Below are 23139 nucleotides of genomic sequence, written 5' to 3'. Positions count from 1 at the left end.
TCTGATAAACGCAAGAAGATAAAATTATAGGGCATCCCTCACCTTCAACTATTGCAAAGAGTATTTATGTATTTTAAACATTGCCTCCGTTGATGAAAATTGGGACTGTCCCAGGAAAATTAAAAAAACAAAAAGAAAACAAAAACTTCTGAGACCTTGCAAGGTATAAGGCAAGTTAGAAACTGGAAGAGCACCATTGCCGAGCCCTAAACGGGTAAAACCAGGGGTGTAATAATGGAACAAGTCCTGTCTGCAAGCTCTACAGCCCTGCTCATTAAGAGGATAGGCAGGGGCCCAACATAGAGCCTGGCCAGCCCAGACCTATCTAGGCACCAAACCTTACAGTTTGTGGCTTTAAAATATGGTATCTCTTTAAAAGGAGAGAGGGATAAAGAAGAAGAGAAGAGAATGGATTTCAATTTTTCTAAAAGTAAATTTTAACCATTGTTATAGCATGTTGAAAAACGAATTATTTAATCCCTTTTATGAAAGCGGGTTTCATAACAGCTAACCCATAGTTATGCGGTTATGGGAGAAGCTGCCTGACTCCGAGCTGGGGAAAACACCACCACCAAAACACAGTACCACAAGGTTTTCATCTTGAGAAGGTGAAGAGGATATTGGAGAAACCATCCACAAACCAGTAGCTTTGTTGTCATTCTGGAAAACTAGGGAACTTGTTCTTTAGGCTCTTCATAAGCCTTGTCCCTGCAGCAGTCTTATAAAACTGTCACTGGCAGTAATCCCCAAGTCCAGGCATGTCGCATAATAGAATTTCCATGGCACTGTAACTGTGGCCAGACCTCCCCAGTCCCTGGCACTAAAGGGTTAATAAATGCATTAGATGCCGTTAACCTCTGTTACTCCCTTGCTTTTTACCCCTGTGATTAGCATTTGGAAAGCCTGCCTGGTGTCGACTGCTCTCCGGTACAGAATGCCCAGGCACACGTACAGTTCATAGCTCTCAGTCAAGCCAACTCATCGGGCACCGTGTAACCGCGGTGGGTTCTCCCCAAGCCTCGGGTCAGATCAGGCTTTGGAGCTGCAAACTTGCTCTGTTTATGGAATTGGAGACTTAATAGCATACCCACTTGCAGTCTGGCCTTTGCTGCCCCGGGACTCCATTTCTGTAGAGAAGCCAGTGTTTAATCTTGGGTTTTTAGGCAGCTGTCAGCCAGCAGGGCATGGAACATTTCTCTACTCTCCTCCATGTATAAGAAAAGCCAGTTTCTGCTCTACCTCCAGAAAATAAAACCAGAGGAAGTTGCTCAATCCAACAGCAACAGATTGTCCAGGCCGCAGCCAAATGGTCATAATTAACGATGCTTCTGCTTCTCTTCTCCCTTGCTTTACTGATTAGAGAGATTTGCTATATTAAGAACCTGTTTGCTTAATGACAGAATACAAGCAATAAACAGAAATACACAGACTGTAAAACGCAATCAACTTTGCTCTCCAGTACTAAGAGTACCGAGCTGCATCTATCACACTTGTCAATATCAGTTTATCAGCATATGAGCCTCTTCTGCAGCATAAATTGGACCTTTGCTAGGGAAAACCATTGCATGAGTTCTTTCCAAAACAGTTCAGAACTCAAAGCCATTTCTCAATTTAAATCTACGCATCTTACATTTTCTCGTAAGGCAAAACATAAGAAGGCTGTGTACCTAATTTGAAGGATAACTGAGCAGAGTAATCCGTTATTACTTTCTCATTTTTCACTTTGCATTTTAATAAAATGGATTCACCAGATTATAGACTTTTACGGGTAGAACTTACTATATAACAATTCTATTGTGCACTAGACACATATTTGCCCAAATTAATTTCTACGCACACAAAAAAGACAGAAAAAAGAAGTTGCCTGCTTAGTGAATCCTAGCTAAGGAATGGTCGTGTGCTCAGTGCACTGTAGTCTTATACTCTTTTCAGCTTTTTGGATTTTGCCTGTTGGATTTGGGAGAGCCAGGGGAGGTTTTATTTCCGGTCTGGTCACAAGCAATTGGCCAGTCTTTCTAAAATCCTTGCCACTGTCTATTTTGAAACTCACCTTCCCGGTGAGTTTTGCTCTTCCTATGAACTTGGTAACAACCACTAGTCTGAATAATGTGTAGTCAAGTCAGTGCTTAAAACAAGTGGACACATAAATAAGGTCTACTCTGAGCCCCTGGGCGTGGGTGTTTGTCTCTCAGAGCCTGTGTTCGGCTCTGTTTCCTCAAAGCCGATTTCTGCCAGCCCCACGGGCTCTGGCACAGGCTGGGGAGGGGCTGAGGGGCCATGAGGAGGGACAGAGTGAGATGTGGGTGGTGATCATTCTTGGGCAGCTTTCCTACCATGTCTCATCTACCTTCTCCCTCCAAGACACTGTGTACCTGAACCTCAGCCAAAAGGCTTTCATTACATTAAGCTCTAAGAAGACCTTGTAAAGATGTTTCACCCTGCACAGGTTTAGGAAGGCCCACTGGGTACCAAGTTTAGTTAGTCTGGCAGGCTCTGGGCAGGTCGAGCCTGGTCATAAAAAGGGGTGGGGAGAGGACTGGAGGCCCGAAGTCATGCTTCCTTAGCCCAAGGAAGCACAGGCTCAGATCCCAGATGGGTTGTTTAGACAAGGCCTCCATGAAGTGAGGCCAGATTGTGTGTGTGTGTGTGTGTGTGTGTGTGTGTGCGCGCGCGTGCGGTGGTTGTAGCCTTAAAGGTGATATGGATTGCTGTTCTCGAATCTAGAAGGTCTTGGATTCCTGGCACCTGTGAGTTGTTCCAAGTTTAACAGTGTAATTTAGGTTGAGCTTAGGGCCAAGCCTAGAGTAGAAACTTTTTTACCTGACAGCACTGGGGGCTGGGCCCTTAGGTCACTGGTCAATTGAGAAATGACGTTAAAGAGCAAAATCATTAAATCACTTAAAAATTACACATTTGTATCCCATTTTTTAATTTAGAAGCTTTTTTTCTAATTATTGTGGTAAGAACACTTAACATGAGGCCTACCCGCTTAAATTTTTAAGCGTACAACACAGCACTATTATCTACAGGCACAATGTTGTACAGCAGATCTAGAACTTACTCACCTTGCATAACTGAAACTACATACCTGTTGAACAGCAACTCCTCGTGTCCCCCTCCCCCAGCCCCTGGAAACCAAAATTCTATTCTTTGCTTCCATGAATTTGACTGTTTTAAACACCTCATATGAGTGAAATCATGCAGTGTTTGTCCTTGTGACTGGATTATTTCACTAAACATAATGTCCTCCAGATTCATTCATGTTGTTGCATATTACAGGATTTTCTCCTTTTCAAGGTGAATAATATTCCACTGTATGTATTGCATCAAACATTTTAATTTATAATTTGAATGTCATTCACTGACTGATTTTTGGATACACGATCAAGGCCACTTTCTTAAAAAGGTTTTTTAAAGAAAGAGTTTGCCGATTGGAATTCCCTGGCTTATGTTCTGCGCAAGCTACACCAATCATTTACAATCTACAATTTCCAGTTTTTGTTTCATTAAAACAGGAATGGCATTTGTCCGACACCCACTGAAGGAATCTCAGCGCAGAATCTTTCTACATTTTTACAATTTTTCTCAGTCTTTTAGAGTTGTCTGGGCCACACCTAATCAAAGGTATTTTTTTAAAGGAATTTGAACTTTTCTAATGTATTCAACCTAGTTTTCATTGAAACAACTTTCTTTCTTTTGTGCTCCTATTTCAATCATTCATGTAATATTTAATTAAATTATGTAAGCAAAATACCAAACACAACAGCACCCAAAGGTTTGAGAACAAATGCTCCTGAATCTTTTAAACCTGCACCTCCACTGGAGAGAGCAAGGGGCCCAGGTGAGCAGGAGAGAGCCCACTAGCTTGGGGCATTCAGCCTGCCTTGGGCATTGGACGTTTACAGGGGAATGGCAGAGAGGCTGGCTTCGGTGGTGAGCTGGTGAAATGAGGGTCCGTTAAGAGAGCTTCTACTATGATTTAGAACTTGCTCTTGGAACCAGACTGACTGATAAGGTATGCTAAAAAGACCACAGGTTAGGAAGGTCCTGGTCCTAGCTTTTCAACCATCACCTATAATTATAATAACCCCCGCCCTACTACTGCCTACCTCACAGAGTTGTGCGAATCAAACGTGATACTCGGGCTTCCCTGGTGGCGCAGTGGTTGAGAATCTGCCTGCCAATGCAGGGGACACGGGTTCGAGCCCTGGTCTGGGAAGATCCCACATGCCGCGGAGCAACTAGGCCCGTGAGCCACAATTACTATGAGCCTGTGCATCTGGAGCCTGTGCTCCGCAACAAGAGAGGCCGCGATAATGAAAGGCCCGCACACCGCGATGAAGAGTGGCCTCCACTTGCCACAACTAGAGAAAGCCCTCGCGCAGAAACGAAGACCCAACACAGCCAAAAATAAATAAATAAATAAATAAATAAATAAATAACCCAAAAAGTTAAAAAAAAAAAAAAAAAAAAGAAGTTCCCCAAAGAAAGGCTTCTGATAAAAACAAAAACAAAAACAAAAACGTGATACTCGGGGTGGAAGTCCTTTTAAAAACCAAGTTGCTGTTGATGATCTCTTAGCCTCTCTGTGGTCCCTATACTGGATGTTCTTGGATTCAGGCAGGGATGTGAAAAATACAAAAGATTAAGCTAATTTGGCTTGTGAATGTGATACTGAATAGAACTGGCTCATGATCTTCTTTCCTCGGATTTAAAAATGAATGCAATGAAAGAGATACAGTCCTGTAAGATATATCAACAGTCCTCCATTAGCTAAGCAGTCCCTCGGGCTTGCCTGTCAGTCTCCCGCACACCATAAAAGGATGTCTGCAGCCCTGCGTTTGTAATTTAACACTAATGGCAGGATGGCAAGTAGCGCTGTGTGCAGACACTGTCTACGCAGGGAGCTTTAACACGGCGCTTGGGCTGGCCTTTCTTCTTCCCCTAACTCCACGGGGTCATCTGACATCTATTTTGCTTTTCCCCAAGTTGGGGCGAACACAGGTTGCCAACTACATTAGAGAACTGTGTGTTTTCGTTCATGGTTAACTTGCTTGATTAGTAAACTATTCAGACAAGAAGCAATTATGAGCTGCATTTTAGAAAATTATCCCCAATTAACAATAAGATTATGCCAAACACTGTGTGAAAGATGTTTTAGTTTGGGGTGGGGGAGGGGTTTTGTAGAGCAAACATTCAGTGATCATGGTGTAATGGTAACTAGGGGGATGGCCCTAAAAGGAAACATTTGTTTTCTCAAAATGTGCATTTGGAAACGCAAGTGTGCAGAGAGCAGCAGCAAAGATTCATCGTGGTCCCTGACGAGAAGTGCACAAAGCCTATCTCATCAGACACGCGCCCTCATCACCATCAGATAATATTTATTAGGCCTCTCATTCTCTTGTGCATTTATGTGCAGCTGAGAGCGGCCCTGTAATGGCTCTGTGACTTATGGTGGTAACTAAGGTTTGATATAAAACGCCAGGTCTGGAGACAGCACGGACCCAGGGCTTTTGTTCACTCTCTGGGTGGGAAGATGGAGCACTTGTGGTGCTGCAAGAAACAAGGTGAAAGCAAAAAATTTTAAAACTTTTAAAAAATGTACTTTTAGTAGACAGAGGAAAGTATTCAAGAAAATAGAGGAGGGGCTTCCTTGGTGGCGCAGTGGTTGAGAGTCTGCCTGCCAATGCAGGGGACACGGGTTCGAGCCCTGGTCTGGGAAGATCCCACATGCCACGGAGCAACTGGGCCCGTGAGCCACAACTACTGAGCCTGCGCGTCTGGAGCCTGTGCTCCGCAACAAGAGTGGCCGCGATAGTGAGAGGCCCGCGCACCGTGATGAAGAGTGGCCCCCACTTGCCGCAACTGGAGAAAGTCCTCGCACAGAAACGAAGACCCAACACAGCCAAAAATAAACGTAATAAATAATTAATTAATTAAAAAAAAAGAAAATAGAGGAAGACCAAATAGACTAATAGTGATAATGACTGTGTTGATTACTCTTAAGAATAGCCTCCACTGGTAATGATCCCATCTGCATTTTACTGAATACTCCCCAAGGACTCACATGACTTTCTGAGGGGGGTACTCCCCTTTTGTACAGATCAGGAAGCAGGGGTTTCAGAGAGGTCGGGACCTGCCCAAGTTTCCACAGCCCAGAGTGGCTACACTGAGATTTGAATCTCTTTGACTTCAGTCTCTTCGACTCTAAAGCCCACGCATACTGACTCTGCCAGATACGGTACCATTATCTCTCATAATCCTTAGATCAACCCTTAGAATAATAAGGGTAATAAGTCTGGGGTCACACAGCCAGCATGGACAGAGCCAGCCGAGGCAACCTAGAATCAACCCAAGGAGTCAGAGGTCAAGCCAGGGCTGGTGATTTTCACTCCCCCGAGAGCCTCCACAGATGAGCACCCCGCATGTCATATCTGAGGTCCCTGCAGCCCTCAGGGTGGCAGGGGACAGCCACCCTGGGGAAAACTCCCGCAATGTCTTCTCAGTGCCCACCATCCTATGCTTCCTCTCTAGCCTTGTCCATGATGTGACTCCTCTTGGGCCTCAAATCTGAGGAGCACGGGGGAGGGGAGCCCTGCATTGAACCTCACCCCCAAGAGAACCAGAGCCATTTTCCTCCCACAAGTGTGCTGCATGGCTCAAGTGCAAGGCAGAGTCTATTATTCAGGGAAGCACAGTTGGTTAGAAGTCCTAAGGATAAAAGGTCAGTAGGGGATACAAGAAATTGGATTTATTTATAGTATGTGATCTAAGTGCGCTCAGAGGTATTCTCGTAGGTTGCCCAGAACTAGAGAGCATACTTATAGCCAAGATGGTACAGACGTCCTATTCCTTTTTATTAAGCATGTTTATTATGCAGCAATTGGGTTAAGCAATTGTCCAACTGCTGAATTACTATCCCTCTGATGGGCCAGCCTCACTACCCTCTGGACCACAGGGGCGGGTGGCCTAATGGCTTTTCCCGAAATGCACTGAGGGGGCCTAGTCTTCCCGTCCCCATCCTTAAGTGGTTATTCTCACTTTCTGAGAAAAGTAGCAGAAAAAAAAAAAAAATTTTAGGAGAAGACATCATAAAAGGGTGATCATAAAAATTGTTTCAACCACAGGGTCCACACCCTATACAACGCCCAAGTTCACTTTCCAGATGAATTTTGGGATAAAAGTCACCAAATTGTCCCTCAGTACTCAGGCTCCTTCTGTCTCATGGTCAGCAGAGACGAACCAGGAGGATAAAATAATGATAAAAAGTTACTATGCTGGAGGCTCAGTTCCCATGCTAAAGAATTTTAATTTGTTTAATTATCACAACCCTCCCAGGTGGTTGTGCCCATTAGTCCCACATTACAGACAACAAACCCAAGGATTAAGGAGATGAAACTACTCTCCACTGTAGTCCACAGGAAGGCTTGATTTTATTGTAGCGAGAAGTCTGGTCCTTCAGTATTTTCTACTCTTAAGCACAACAGCCTTTTTCTTAAAAAAGCAACTTTGAGAAATAACCATGCCGCTGTTTGCCTACTGTCTGCATGATCCCTTGTCAAGCATCGGAACAGCAAGGCTTGAGTTATATTACCTGGAAGTGAGCTTGGTTTTGGAGTAAAACAAATGATGGCGGTGCCTTGACTCTCCAAAGGAACTCGGAATCACTAAGTGCTACCCTCACCCTGATATAACGCAGGGGGTGCTGTGTGCTGGGGCCGGGAATAGGTGCAGACAACAGCTGATGCCTGGAGCAAATGCCTGTCCCTGGGCAGCAAGAATACCCTCCAGCTATGGCCTCATTGCTGAGACGACCGTGACCTGGCAAAAGATACCCAAATGCTGTTGGGATGGACAGCCTTATGTTGTTCTCAAGCAACACCAAACTTCAACTAGAAATTCTCTGGAGCTGACTAAGAAGGGTGAGGCAACTAGAACACTGAGTGGGAGACAGAAAAGGAGGGAAGCTCGTGTCATTTCGGGGTGATGCAGGAGAGGGGTTGCAGCCACTGCCGGTGACCTCTCCCATGCTTTCTTCTCAGGTGGGCAGCTCAGAGCCAGCCTCCCCGCCATCCACATCACAGACACAGCTGCACAGAACACAAAGTAGAAACGGACTGTGGGCCCCAAGTCCCTGGACTGCACCTTAAAGAGGAAGGAGCCCAGCCACGTGGGACTTCCTCTGACTGTTGCCATTTCTCTGTAACAGAAACAGGGCTCTGAGCCAGAGCTGGTCGGCTCAAGAATCTCACTGCACCCAAGGATCCTGGGACCGCATCCCCAAGGTATGCCCCATATGTTCCATGGTTACCGTGTTTGTGTACCTGGCTCAGGGCCTCCTATTTATTGACTTCAGTGGTCTGAAAATACACCCCAGAAAATCCCAGAAATATAATAACGTGAATTACAATTCCAGCGACAATATGACACGGTGCCTTCTCCCTGATGCTATATGCCAACACTTTTATTAAGCGTAATGATAGTGTACAATTATATGATAATGTAGGCCTCCCCATTTTGCCACTTACTTCACAGAATGGTGAAGTAGGGGTTATTTGGAGGCATAGATAAGAGACCTGATTAGAGTTAAGAGTCGGGGTTGAAGTGGTGAGATCAAGGGGCCATTTGTAAAATAAAGAACCTTCTTAAGAGAAAACCAATTCACTCCCTGTTCCTACTGAAGCTCTTCTGGTCTGGCTGCAGTTCGCCCGGTGGGGGCAATAGGCTTATTCCAGCTCTAGGAGATGAGGGATAAAAGAGGGAAAAAGAAAAGTTATAACTCAGAGATACTGCACTCTACGTGCTTAATTTGCAGGGCTTTGTGGTTGAGAAAAATAGATGCCGCGATCTGCCTTTGTTGAAAAGGTGACATTTGGGTTCATTAAAGGTATACAATAGATTTTCATAAAGGCTATTTTTCTAAGTCATTAAATTGGTTTTTAGGAACCTTACACTCTCCTTCATTTGAACAATTATTAAACTATAAAATAGAATTGTACAATTGATAAAACCGTAATCTAAAATTTTACAGCCAGGTATAAAATGCTATATTATTAAACTATAATGAAGATGCTCAAACCCATTACAACTTTTTAAATGAATTATAAAACCCTTTGCTGCTGATAAAATATCTTAAATTACAGTATTGTGTATTCTAACAATACGTTGAACCAAAGTTTGCTACAATGCAAATATGCCACTCACAAAGAAACCGTTACTTGAATTAAGTTTGCAGAAGCCCGAAATCTGATAGCATCTGATTCAGCAAGGCAGACAACACCTGATATTTGCAGGCTGGGTGAGATAGCTGGTCCCCTGAGGGAGGTGCCTTTCCCCACATTCCTTCGACCACAGAACCAGCCAATAGTCAGAGCCTCTCATAATCAAAGGCTGTACAGGTGACACTTAGCAGGGCCGTGGGGATTGAGGAAATGCTTGTGGTAATAGTAATCTTCTCCCCTTAAAGTCACCCCATAGGTGAGATTTTTTAAATGTCAGATGTTTAGTTGCTGAGTACCTGCCACTTACATGTATGTTACGGGCTGTATGGTGTCCCTCAAAAATTCATATGTTGAAGTCCTAACCTTTAGTACCTCAGGATGTGACTGACTATGGATGGAGACAGGGTCTTTAAAGAGGTGATTAAGTTATAATGAGGTCATTAGGGCGGGCCCTCAGCCAATCTGACTGGTATCCTTATACAGAGAGGAAATGTGGACACACAGACACCAGGGTGCACACACACAGAAGAAAGGCCATGTGAGGACACAGCAAGAAGGCAGCCGTCTGCAAGCCAAGGAGAGAGGCCTCCGGAGAAACCAAACCTGTTGACACCTTGACCTTGGACTTCCAGCCTCCAAAACTGTGAGAAATACATTTCTGTTGTTTTAGCCACCCAGTCTACGGTACTTTGTTATGGCAGCCCCAGCAAACGAATACAATGTATGACACTGCACTCTGTGATATAGGGTGATATGTATATGTACCTACTAGGAAGCCTGGCCTCCGAGATGAAATTCCTGTTTTTTGGTACCAGTTATACCCTGCAAGTTTCCGTTTCCAATAGGGTTTGAATACACAGCTGAAAATGCCTTTTGGCATCCTGGATTGTATGGCAGCCTTAACAGAGTAATATGCAATTCTGAGCTCTGAATTCAAGCACTCTCCTGGATGAAGGGCTTTGAAAACGCTCTATAAGCAGTTATTTCAAAAAAGTGTTTTTACAACAGCCTATTTCCTCCCAGCGCTAACATGGGTGGATTCTGGGATGTAGCTTCCCTCTGAGCTCATCTGTTGGCACCTAAAGCCAGGAAGATTAAATCCCAGGAGGCCACTGTCAGTCTCTCCATGCTGTGAGTAGCCGGGCCCATCACACAGTGCCCCAGGGCCACCTGGCAGTCTGGTCCTGAGCTCCGTCAGGAGGCTGCCAGGGGAGCCCAGAAGCAGCCTGGGTGGTGTGCCCTGTGGCTTCGCACTTCTGCTAAGGTAAGACCCTCCCACAGCTCATTTCTCCTAGGACTTAAACTCGCTCTAAGCAGGAGAGCATTATGCGAAGGAAATGCTAGGTATAGCCAAGATTTGGAATTATTTTTATGAAACGAAAACAACAGTGGGTGCTAGAAAACACTGTGTATTACACAGAAATGATGGCAACCTCACAAAAACCATAAACCAAATGCCATAAAAAACATGCTGCACCAAGACCGTTTTCTTAAACAAAAGGCCCAGGAAATGGCATCTAGAAGGCACAATCATTTAGATCCAGACAGTGACCTGTCTGGTCAGCAGTCAATCTCAGCCCCTCCTAAAACTCCCCCATCCTCAAAGTCCATGCATGAGAAACCCAGCTGTGGTTTGGTATAAGCACTTCCATCTACTGTGGTCGTCCAGCAAAAGTCTCCTTTGACATGTCACCTGCAGGGTACTCATCTGGGATGCTGGATGGGGGAAAACATCACTCAGATAGGGTGAGGGTGGGAGGTCCCGAAGGCCGTGGACTCCTGCGGGCCCCTGGATGACGAGAACCAGGTCAAGAGTCTCGGTTAACACCACGTATGAGTCTACCCCGGGTGTCACTCTGAGGGGAGTGTTGCCTCAGGGACATTAATTTAAGTGTCCCAAATTGGGCATCTCGTGGTCACCAGAGCCCCGCTTCATTGTTCTTGCCGGCACGAATTAGGAAAGATCTGGTCCAATGCACCCGTCTGCTCTTCAATATCCTGAAGCTCCTCACCACACAAGGAGAAGGAAACCTGAAAAGACTCTTACATGCCTCCATTTTCCATGTCAGCAGAAAGAAAAGGGGGTTTTTGAGGCAGCCCTCATTTCCCAGGCAGTGGTCCTCAACCAGGGGCGATTTTGTCCTGCAGGGGACGTTTGCTGTGTGGCGGGACATTTTTGGTTATCACAATCGGGGAAAGGGGCTCCTGGCATCTAGAGGGCAGAGGCCGGGGTGCTGCTCAACATCCTACAAGGCACAGGGCAGCCCCACAACAAAGAATTACCAGGCCAAAGGTCAATGGGGCTGAGATTGAGTAAGCCTGACCTGGAGAACCGTTCAGTTCATAGCCAAGAAGTCACTAAACAACCTTTATTGAAGTTTCCACGATTGGTAGTGAGGTGTGTAGCCCATCTTCAGCAAAGATGCGAGGGAAGCAGGTGACTTCCCCTGGAGAGGCATCTGACACTAAACTATATTTCAAAACCGTCACTGTGACAAGGCCTCACATGTTCTCATTTACTCTACAGGTGCAAAGCCCCGTAGGCCACCAATATCAAAAAAAGCCATTGGAAAACAGGACCCACAAGCAATGCATAGTTTATAGCCTGGCCCCTTGGAGCACTTCTCTGTTACTAAAGGGGGGACAAAGGGGGCCAGTGATAACCAAGTGCTAAAAGCCCTTTGAAGCTTACAGCTAATAAAAACTTCCTTAGGGCGGAGCACTGCCCTGAGAACCCATGACAAGTAGGATCACATTTAATCCTCATAACACCCGAGGGTAAGTAATTTGCCCGAGGTTTCGTGGCTGGTAAGTGGTGAAGTGAGCCCATGCTCAAACTTTCAACTCCAGCTTCCTTGTGAGAAGTTTCACAGTGTGTCCTTAGAATTAAAATTAAAATTCCGCTAACTTTTATTCCCGGTTCCTAGGAGATAAGTTCTAAATCCTTGGAAGTTCATGAAGGATAGGAGTATTTTGATTATGGTTATGGTTCTGTTTAGACCAACCGTGGGTCAAGGGGTTGGGGCTTTGAGCCACATGAGGTCAGCCTGATCTCCTGACCTCCAGGGAGCAAAGAGGAATCAAATATTGTGTTCAATCACATGCCCAATGGATCAATCAACCCTGCCTATATGATGAACCCCAATAAAAACTGGTCACTGAGGCCCAGTGGAGCATCCTGGTTGATGAACACACTGATGTGCTGGGAGGGTGGCATGCCTGAACGCCACAGGAATTTCACAGGCAGAGGGCACGGAAGCTCTCCTCCCAGGCTTCAGCTTAAGTGTCTCTTCATTTGGCTTATCCTGATTTGTATCCTTTAAAATAAAACTGTACTTGTAAGTATAGTGCTTTCCTGAGTTCTGAGTCATTCTAGTGAATTGAACCCGAGGGCATCATGGGAACACCTAAATTTGTAGCCAGTTCGTCAGAAGAGCCTGGGGACTCCGGAAGTATGGCTGGCATCTGAAGTGGGCAGTCTTGTTGGGGACCGTGCCCTTAACCTGCGGTATCTGTGCTAGCTCAGGAGTGAGTTGTACTGCAGGATACCAGTTGGTGTTAGAACAGGCATCGTTAGCTTCCTTTATGCTCATTTATGAACCGGTCTGGCACCTCAATCTGCCAGATGTTCGACAAGAATTTAGGGACTGATTTAATCTCTATTGAATGAATAATGTTATCCAGAAACAAAAAGGTAAAATGCTCGGATTTAGGTATTACAGGGTAGCCAGTTAAAATGCATAGAGGAGAAACATGCTGCTGTTCTATTTCTCTTCTGATCAAGCCTCTCTGTGTCTCAGGTCTATTGTCGGAGAAATGGGAATAATAATAGTACTGACCTCATGAAGTTACTGTCAAAATTAGTTTATATATATACATATATATGCACACATACATATATATATATATGTATTTATATAATGTGCTTAGAATAGTACTTGACCCATGGAAAGTACTATTTGCATATTTGCTTTATTAATACAAAACCACAAAAAGCAGAGGTGATGCAAGTTACCGAAGAAAATAGCTCTAGGATCTGTCATACGATTAGATCGTTTGTAATGTTTCCCAAAGTGGGGTTTGGGAACCAGTGGTGTATATGACTTTATTTAGGTGGCATAAAAACATTTTTATTGGGGCTTCCCTGGTGGCGCAGTGGTTGAGAATCTGCCTGCTAATGCAGGGGACACGAGTTCGAGCCCTGGTCTGGGAAGATCCCACATGCCACGGAGCAGTTGGGCCCGTGAGCCACAACTGCTGAGCCTGCGCGTCTGGAGCCTGTGCCCCGCAACGGGAGGGGCCGCGATAGTGAAAGGCACGCGCACCGCGATGAAGAGCGGTCTCCGCACCGCGGTGAAGAGTGGCCCCCGCTTGCCGCAACTAGAGAAAGCCCTCGCACGAACCGAAGACCCAACACAGCCAAAAATAAATAAATAAAGTAACTATAAAACAATCGAATTCATGCTCTGCAATTCAGTTTAAAAAAAAAAAAGCAATCCTTAAGATCAATAATAATAATCATATAATTAAAAAAAAACATTTTTATTGCTTTCATTTTAATATTTATATAATGACTTTTTTAAATAGAGAGAGCTATTGCATTGATTCACGTTTCACAAATGTTATTAACAGTATATTTCGATACTGAGTTTAAAGATGAATATTAAGCAAAAAATAGCACTGGTGGAATGCAATATGGGAAAGCCTGCAAATTCCTGGTCTTTGAGGCTAAGAGGCAGGGCTAGCTCTCAAATACCATCTTTTCTGCAAATAACAGTGTTTCCTGTTTACAATTGTGTCACCTCTTCCCACTGTCAGCACTAGTTAAAGAGATATGGCAATGGTCTCTGGCAGGTGGTCATACTCTGACACCCAGGCTGGACCAAGACCTGACTACTATCACAGCTCCAAGTTCACAGCACCAAGAATCTGATTGTTAAGAGGATCTCTTGAGAGACTCCTGGGCATGGAGAGATGGAATCTGAAACAGTTCTAAGCCCAGTTCAAGACCTGATCCTTTCTTTATTGTCTTGTGGTTTCCTTTTCTTCTTGGCCTGGTGTCCATAGAATATCCCACCCCTTCCCCTCCTTCCTTGGGACTTTCTACAATGACCGCATCATAGAACCAGCAGGATATCACTCGGTTCAAAGCCTTCTTACAAATTAAGGAAGCAAAACCTAAAGAGCTCCATCTTTTTCCATCCATGTGCCCCTACCCCCACCCCAATCCCTGGGAACAACCTTCCTATACGGCCCCAGGGTCCACAGTTAAAGCTCTAACATGTGTCACCAACCACGATAACAGTGGTGTCCACTTCCAAGTGCAGAGGGTTGGCCTGTCGTGCTAGGCCCTCTGCATACTGGCACTAGTTCTTTAATCCTCACAACAAACCCCAGAGGTGGGTGATAGCTTAAAGGAGACATTCAGAGACGGTAAGAAACATGACCCAGGTCACAGAGCAATAGGAAGTGAGCTGGGAACCTCACTCAAGTTCAACCAACTCCAAAGTTCATGCTCCGACCCCAGCAAAGCCAACTCCTAGGCTGTCAGCCACAGGGTGAAATGGAGGTACTGGAGGGTGGCTTTAACCACTGGCAAGGGTGGCGTGAGTACAGGGGATGAGTATCCCCGCACTAGGGGCCTGGTGTGGAAATAAGCGCCTCTCCCCATCTCCTTCCAGCTTCCCACCTTCCCACCTTCCCACCAGTCAGCCTGTGCAAAATCCCACCACCCTGGCCTTGCTCTCAAGTACTCTTCTCCAGAAGATTAACAGGACGCCAAAGCTCCCCATTGCTCTGCTAGCATAAATTGCAAGAAAAACATTTAGAATATTGATTAAGTGCTTCATGCTAGAAGATTTAAATTTACCTCCTGTATTTCCAGGATTAGCTGACAAATGGGGTCAGCCTGCTGGCACAAATGATTTACAGAATACCCATTGGCAGCTTTCCTTTTAAAACTCAACACTTAAAATTTTCACTTGGTCACAGCCAGTGGAGTCCTGGGTATTGAGCAGGTTTGGATAATCACCTTCTTGCCACATTGAGACTTGTGGGGTTTGGCCCTGGGAAGAGCTTCAAAATCATTTCCAGTCTGGTCTGGCCCTATCCAGTACAGATAGACTCTGTTTAGGTCTGATGAGGTACCGGGGCAGGGAGGGGGTAACACATGCTGTTCCTCCAGGATGGAAGAAGGTCTTGTTTCAGATAGAGATTTTTGCAGTATTCTAATATTCAGTGTTCTAATCCAATATTCAAATATTCTTCATATGTAGGAGTTAAACAGGTTATAAGCAGGTGTTAAAGCGCCAAAGTGCATCTGCCCCCTGCCCCTACTACCAATCTGTAAACGTTGTGCTACAACATACAAGTGCCCAGTGCATTTCTACAAGCTTCAGACTGTGCTTGGCCAAGAGAGGGATTGTACTGAGGCTTTCCTGGGAGGCCAGGGAGGTGCAGACCTAGACTGAAATCCACTGAACCCAGGTTCTCTGCTCCAGGAAAGATGCCCACCTCAAGGCCTTTGCCCCCATGGCCCACTGATGGCCAGCACCGTTCCTCTTAGGGTTAGCATAGTCTGACTGCCAAAGTAGATGACATGATTGTTAAGGGGGGTAAAGGGACAAGGAGCCTTTGCATTGCTGACTTTAGCAGTAAGCATTCTTGCAAAAGCTATTCATTTGGACCCTGCTCACATCTCTTTTATGACTGAGAAAGCTGCTTTGCGAATTCCTTTTTATATAGAACGCTGCTGAAAAGTCCCATTAAGATGGGGGGGGGGGAGACTTAAACTTGAGATCCATGATTGCTGTACCTCCATGTCTCACTCATAGATCTGTTTTATTTGGTTCACAAAAAAACTGACTTTGGATGTGGCTAGCCCTGTTCCCTGGAGCCCCCAGTAAGCGCTCACAGCTACCTACACCCTTCTGCCAGCCCTGCTCTGAGTGTGCGCCCCCATCCAGCAGACTTCCTCCTCTCAGTCACACGTCGCATCTCTTCCTGGGGAAAAGGACAGAGACAGTGAAAATTTCTCAGGGGTCCTCAGCCTGAGTCCCAAGGCTGTATTCCCCAAGTTTCTACAACCTTATTTGACCATGGTAATCAAGGGCCTATAAAGTCCACTTTAAGAGGTCTTCACTTTAAGCCACCAGAGTTAAGTGATGTATAATAATGCAAAATAGAGATTTTTCCAACACCTACACTTCCCAAATTTACTTTAAATAAGTGACAAGTACAGTCCATTTGATTTAAATATTCTGAGCTTTTTCCAGCTACCAGACCACTCAAGTGCACAGAAGATGAAATAATTGGTAGGATTTTTAATGTTTCTTTGTCATGTGACCACTTTGTGCAAGTCAAAGGGATATGCCAGCAATAGCACAGCCTGTGTCATGCTTGTTACTAATATGCCTGCCAATTAATCCTGACATGGGAGCTTGGCTGGTTACCCAAAACCTGGTATTTTATCATCTCAGGGGGTTAGCTCTTGGACTTTTCTATGACATTTTATACTAATCAACCAACTTTCCTTTTTTTAAAGCTGAGCCTTTCATAGGAACTGCAGATGAGTCCTATATACACCACACGCAAGGCCACTCATTTTCCCCAAACAGAATTGTGTTTGGTTTGTTGATAATTACACTCTGAAGTCGATTTTTGAAAATGTTTATTCTTATTTCTTCCCTTCCAAGGGGAAATCTATCTCAAATGTTAAGACAGAAACCCAAGTCCCTCAGAGTTTTCTCATATTATTGTATATTTAAAAATATTACAAGAGGGTGCTTCTCGAGGGTAGTGAACTTTAGAGCTGCCAAAGATAGTTGACTTGCTCCAAATCTGTTACCAATGAATCCCAAGCTGGTTTAAGTCAGTTCTATTCTGAGTAATGACACATACGGCTGGGACAAACGCCACTCTAAGATATTTCTAGGACCCCCTGGCAAATGGTAATTTATCTGAAGATAGCCAGGCAGGCGAAGGAAGGACAGATGGGAAGAATAAGTCTCCTGGGAGCCCTACGTTGAAGCAAGAGTCCTAAATCAACGCCAGGGACCACGTTCTCATAGGCTAAGTCCCCTCTCATCACTCACCCACTCACCCCCAATCCTCTGGCTTCCAATGATTCTTTCAACCATTCTTAATATAGGTCGTTCTAAAGAGATAATCAAGTTGCAAAAAGTTTTAGTGGCAAACTTTCAGTCTTTCCCCTATACCCTGTCTGCTGGGATTTCAGCATGAAGCATCCCAGCCTACAAGCTTTCTGTTTTTCCCATCATTCTAAGCACCGCCTTCAGGAAGCACTGGGACATATGGGTCTCTCAAATCCAGCTTCTCCCTTCCTCTTTTACTATTCTTCCTCGCCCCCAGATTTACTGAGGTATAATTGACAAATAAAAGTTGTACTTACTTAAGGCATACAACTTGATGTTTTGATATATGTATACATTGTGAAAGGTTTACCGCAATCAAGCTAATTAACATATTCATCACCTCACATAGTTACCATTTTGGGGGGTGGGGTAAGAACAACTAAGATGTACTCTCTTGGCAAATTTCAAGTATATAATATGGTACTGCTAACTACAGTCACCGTGCTATATGTATCCAGATCTTGTTCAACTTGCATGTCTGAAAGTTTGTACCCTATAACCAACATCTCCCCATTTCTCCACCCCCAGCCCCTGGTAACCACCATTCTAGTCTCTGCTTTAAAAAGTTCAACTTTTTTAGAATCCACATATAAATAAGATCACGAACCTGGAGGACATTATACAAAGTGAAATAAGCCAGACACAGAAAGACAAATACTGCATGACCTCCTTTACTATTTTTTTACTTCTTACTCTGTCCATTCCTACTTCAAAGAAAGAGCCCAGGGCTTCCCTGGTGGTGCAGTGGTTGAGAATCTGCCTGCCAATGCAGGGGACAAGGGTTCGAGCCCTGGTCCGGGAAGATCCCACATGCCACGGAGCAACTAGGCCCGTGAGCCACAACTACTGAGCCTGCGCATCTGGAGCCTGTGCTCCGCAACAAGAGAAGCCCGTGCACCGCGATGAAGAGTGACCCCCGCTCGCCGCAACTGGAGAAAGCCCTTGCACAGAAACGAAGACCCAACACAGCCATAAATAAATAAATAAATAAATAAATAAATAAATAAATAAGAAAGAAAGAAAGAAAGAAAGAGCCCAGGTTGTCCAAGGTCATGGAACAAGGCAAAAGTACACTGGCCTCAGAGTCAAAAATCCTAGCCCCAGGCTTCCCTGGTGGCGCAGTGGTTGAGAATCTGCCTGCCAATGCAGGGGACACGGGTTTGAGCCCTGCTCTGGGAAGATCCCACATGCCGCAGAGCAACTAGGCCCGTGAGCCACAACTACTGAGCCTGCGCGTCTGGAGCTTGTGCTCCGCAACAGGAGAGGCCGCGACAGTGAGAGGCCCGCGCACTGCGATGAAGAGTGGCCCCTGCTTGCCGCAACTAGAGAAAGCCCTCGCACAGAAACGAAGACCCAACACAGCCAAAAATAAATAAATAAATAAAATTTAAAAAAAAAAAGAAGAAATCCTAGCCCCACTACAGAATTACTGTGTGATCTCAGTTATGTTCCTAGCCTGTCCCTGCCTCACTTGCCTCATCTGTAAAACAGAAGGATGTTTATCATACGTGACTCATGGGCTGCTGTGAGGACTAAAGGGCACAATGCATGTGAAATGTTTTGCAAAATGAAACACACTATATACCTGTTAGTGCAGCTCACACCAATGTTCCCTAGTGTAACACCCCAAGCAAGGCACAACGCCACCATCCATCTCTTGCAAAGGGCCAAATGGCCAACTGACTTGAGATTAAGCATCGCATGTGACATTCTGGAGCATTCACTCTGCCCCAAGCACTGAAACATTACCCCCATTTAATCCTCTTAATCTAGCAGCTAGGCAGTCGTAACATTTTGTAGATGATGAAGCGGAGGCTTGGAGAGGTCATGATACTGGTAAGGACGAGAGCCTGGGTCTGCACACAGGCTTGGCTGCAAAACCCAAGCCCTCACCCCCTGCCTCATGTGTGCAAAAAATGGGCTCAGACAGGCAGTCGTCTTAGGAGGTAAGGTGAGGTTTTGTGGAACCCTTAAGAGCTCCCTAGAAGTAAAATGCTGTTTAGCTCCAAGATGTGTGGATTGTGTGTGTGTCATCGGGGAGAGAGGTGTGGCCGCCCCCTCCTTCCTTGGTGTTCCCACGTCTCCATTTCCCCTTCTGCTGAGAAGTTAAATGACAGCCCTGAGAGAAACATCATGCTTTAATTTTACTTTGCCCCTCTGTTTATGAGGCAGAGTTCCTATCACTAATACAGGGGAAGGAAAGGCTGTTTCTTGGGAAAAGAGCTCATGTCTCCCCTGACGTTGCCAGGGTGACCCTGCAGTGCCACAGAGTCCCCCTGACAGGGAGGGGTGGTTGGGCAGATCTTGTTGGAGTTAAATACCATGTGGCCAAGCCAAGCACTGTACCCTGAGAAGCAGAAGCCAGGTGATCTGGTGGGCCGGGGGGCAGGGAGATGGGGAGAACACCTCTTCATGGCTGTTACACTCCTCTCTCATGGGGGAAACTAATTTCAGGGAGTTTCCAGTGATGAGTATTCTTCTGAGATGCCGTCTATTAACTTAGTCTGACCTTCCAAAAATGCTGACAAGCTGCGTCTTGCCCACTATTTGTACGCTCACTGAGGACAGAATTTTTTTTGAATGCCCATCTCCATGAAGTTTCCAGAACACAAAAGGAGCTTAATAAACCGGGTGAACACTGCCTCTGCCGTCATGCTCTGTGCACTTAGACACGAGCAGAGAAGAAACCGGTTTTGCTGCAGCCAAAGCTTGCCTCTTCTTGTGGTCAGGAACCACCTCTGGCCACTGTCATCACCTCATCCTAACAGGGCCCTACCCTCATCTGGCCACCTGTCTTTACAGTTGCTGGAAGCTGAGCAGACCCGACAAGAACAGAACGCTGACCTAAGAGGAAGCAGGATGCTGAGGCCTGGCCAAAGATAAAAAAGAAACTGTGCTCTGTGGTGCTATGTCTGCCTCTAGACCCACCTCTAACCAGCTGGGGGACTTAGTACAAGTCACTTCCCCTCCCTGAACCGCAGGGCTGTACTGCAGGATGGGGCAGTTACATGCCATAATATTCCCCAAGCCTCCTCCTAGTTCTGGCATTTCCTGCACAGTGCACTGGACATGAGAAGGGCTCAGGAAACACTTTAGAAGTATGAAGAACATCTGGTTGACCTTAGCTTGTGTCTTCCCTACCCGCCTTCTCCTCAGGCTTGTGTGTGGGTGTATATGATGGTGTGTGTTGGTGGGGACCCAGGAGGACGAAGACAGAGACTAAAGCTCAGCTGAATGGCAGGTAGGATATCTAAGAAAAAGAGGGGAGTGTTGGGGGTGAGAAGATACCAAGCAAATCACAAGTGGAAAAACTGCCCCAATACTTTCTAGGACACAGACTGGGTTGTGAGTCAAGAAGGTATTTGGCAGAGAAGTTTCTGGTGAGTGTTCTGGTGACGCTGATCCTCGGAGGGGCCTGGGCTGGGGGTGGTAGGGAGATGGGAGGATGGATTCCAATGACAAGTGTGAAGTGACAGCACGGTGCCTGGCACATGTCCCCTCCCCTGGCATGGCAGGAGGCAGAAGTCACCATGTGGTCACTGCTGCCTCTCAAATCCAGGAAGAACCGTGGAAAGAACACAAGCCTCTAGATTCCAGGGCTGGTTCTGTGACTTGCTAGTTCTGCAGACTCAAGCCAAAGTGTCCCCTCGCTGAGCCCCATGTCCTCCAAGGCTGCAGTAACAACACAATCATAGCATCTCTCCAGCAGCTGTCAGGAGGGTAACATCCAAAGAGGTGAAGTGTGTGAAAATACTTGGTGAGTATATGAAGATGTTCCAAAATAGCTGAATACTCATTATGATGAAAAAAATCAACAAAAAGGCAGAATCAACACTCTGCTTTGACTAAAGTTAGGAAACGACTGTTTGTATGTCATTGTGCTTCTTTCCCTTGGAGATCTGAATCAACTCCAAAGAAGTCTTTGGGCCGTTCTCACTGGACTCTGTTCACACGAGGGGTTTTCAGTGCAGTGCCTTACAGCTCCTCAAACCACAAAAGAGTATCTCCTTCTGCTTCCTGAAGAATGAACCCGAGTAGGACTCTACATTTGCCTTAACACTTGGATAGTAACACTGTCTCTGGCTTATCTTTAGACAGAGTTAAATATTCCACGTTGAGCCTAAATGGCAATGATGTTGACAAAGCCAAGAGCCCCCAAGAAAACCCACGGAATGGGAGAAAATGTTTGCAAATGATATGACCGATAGAGAGTAATATCCAACATATATAAACAGCTCATACAACTCAACATCAAAGAAGCCAACAACCGATTAAAAAATGGGCAGAACAGGGAGATTGGTTCGAGATGGCGGAGTAGAAGGACGTGCTCTCACTCCCTCTTGAAAGAACACCAGAATCACAACTAACTGCTGAACAATCATCGACAGGAAGACACTGGAATTCACCAAAAAAGATACCCCACATCCAAAGACAAAGGAGAAGCCGCAATGAGACGGTAGGAGGGGGTGCAATCACAATAAAATCAATCCCGTAACTGCTGGGTGGGTGACTCACAAACTGGAGAACACTTATAACACAGAAGTCCACCCACTGGAGTGAAGGTTCTCAGCCCCACGTCAGGCTTCCCAATCTGGGGGTCCAGCAACAGGAGGAGGAATTCCTAGAGAATCAGACCTTGAAGGCTGGCGGGATTTGATTGCAGGACTTTGACAGGACTGGGGGAAACAGAGACTCCATTCTTGGAGGGCACACACAAAGTAGTGTGTGCACTGGGACCCAGGGGAAGGAGCAGTGACCCCATAGGAGACTGAAGCAGACCTACCTGTTAGTGTTGGAGGGTCTCCTGCAGAGGCGGGGGGTGGCTGTGCCTCACTGTGAGGACAAGGACACTGGCAGCAGAAGTTCTGGGAAGTACTCCTTGGTGTGACACCGCCGAGAGTCCACCATTAGCCCCACCAAAGAGCCCGGGTAGGCTCCAGTGTTGGGTTGCCTCAGGCCATACAACCAACAGGGAGGGAAACCAGCGCCACCCATCAGCAGACAAGCAGATTAAAGTTTTACTGAGCTCTGCCCACCAAAGCAACAGCCAGCTCTACCCACCACCAGTCTAGTCTCTCCCATCAGGAAACTTCTACAAGCCTCTTAGATAGACTCATCCACCAGAGGGCAAAAAGCAGAAGCAAGAACTACAATCCTGCAGCCTGTGGAACAAAAACCACATTCACAGATAGATAGACAAGATGAAAAGGCAGAGGGCTATGTACCAGATGAAGGAACAAGATAAAACCCCAGAAAAACAACTAAATGAAGTGGAGATAGGCAACCTTCCAGAAAAAGAGTTCAGAATAATGATAGTAAAGATGATCCAGGACCCCGGAAAAATAATGGAAGCAAAGATCAAGAAGATGCAAGAAATGTTTAACAAAAAGATCTAGAAGAATTAAAGAACAAACACCGATGAACAACACAATAACTGAAATGAAAAATGCACTACAAGGAATCAATAGCAGAATAACTAAGGAAGAAGAACGGATAAGTGACCTGGAAGACAGAATGGTGGAATTCACTGCCGCCGAACAGAATAAAGAAAAAAGAATGAAAAGAAATGAAGACAGCCTAAGAGACCTCTGGGATAATATTAAACACAATAACATTCGCATGATAAGGGTCCCAGAAGGAGAAGAGAGAGAGAAAGGACCCGAGAAAATATTTGAAGAGATTGTAGTCGAAAACTTCCCTAATATGGAAAAGGAAATAGCCACCCAAGTCCAGGAAGTGCAGAGAGTCCCATACAGGATAAACCC

At 45.6% G+C, this 23139-nt stretch overlaps 1 protein-coding gene across 2 annotated transcripts in view; it reads right to left on the bottom strand.

The window, feature by feature from the left end:
• The window catches only part of GFRA1 (GDNF family receptor alpha 1), a 229018-nt gene that overhangs the window by 12559 nt on the left and 193320 nt on the right, over positions 1-23139 (bottom strand). The window lies entirely within an intron of this gene.

This window comes from Balaenoptera acutorostrata, chromosome 16 (genome assembly GCF_949987535.1).
Source record: "Balaenoptera acutorostrata chromosome 16, mBalAcu1.1, whole genome shotgun sequence".
NCBI lineage: Eukaryota > Metazoa > Chordata > Mammalia > Artiodactyla > Balaenopteridae > Balaenoptera > Balaenoptera acutorostrata.
Note: the sequence above shows the minus strand (reverse complement) of the source record. Positions and strands in the feature narration are given on the sequence as shown.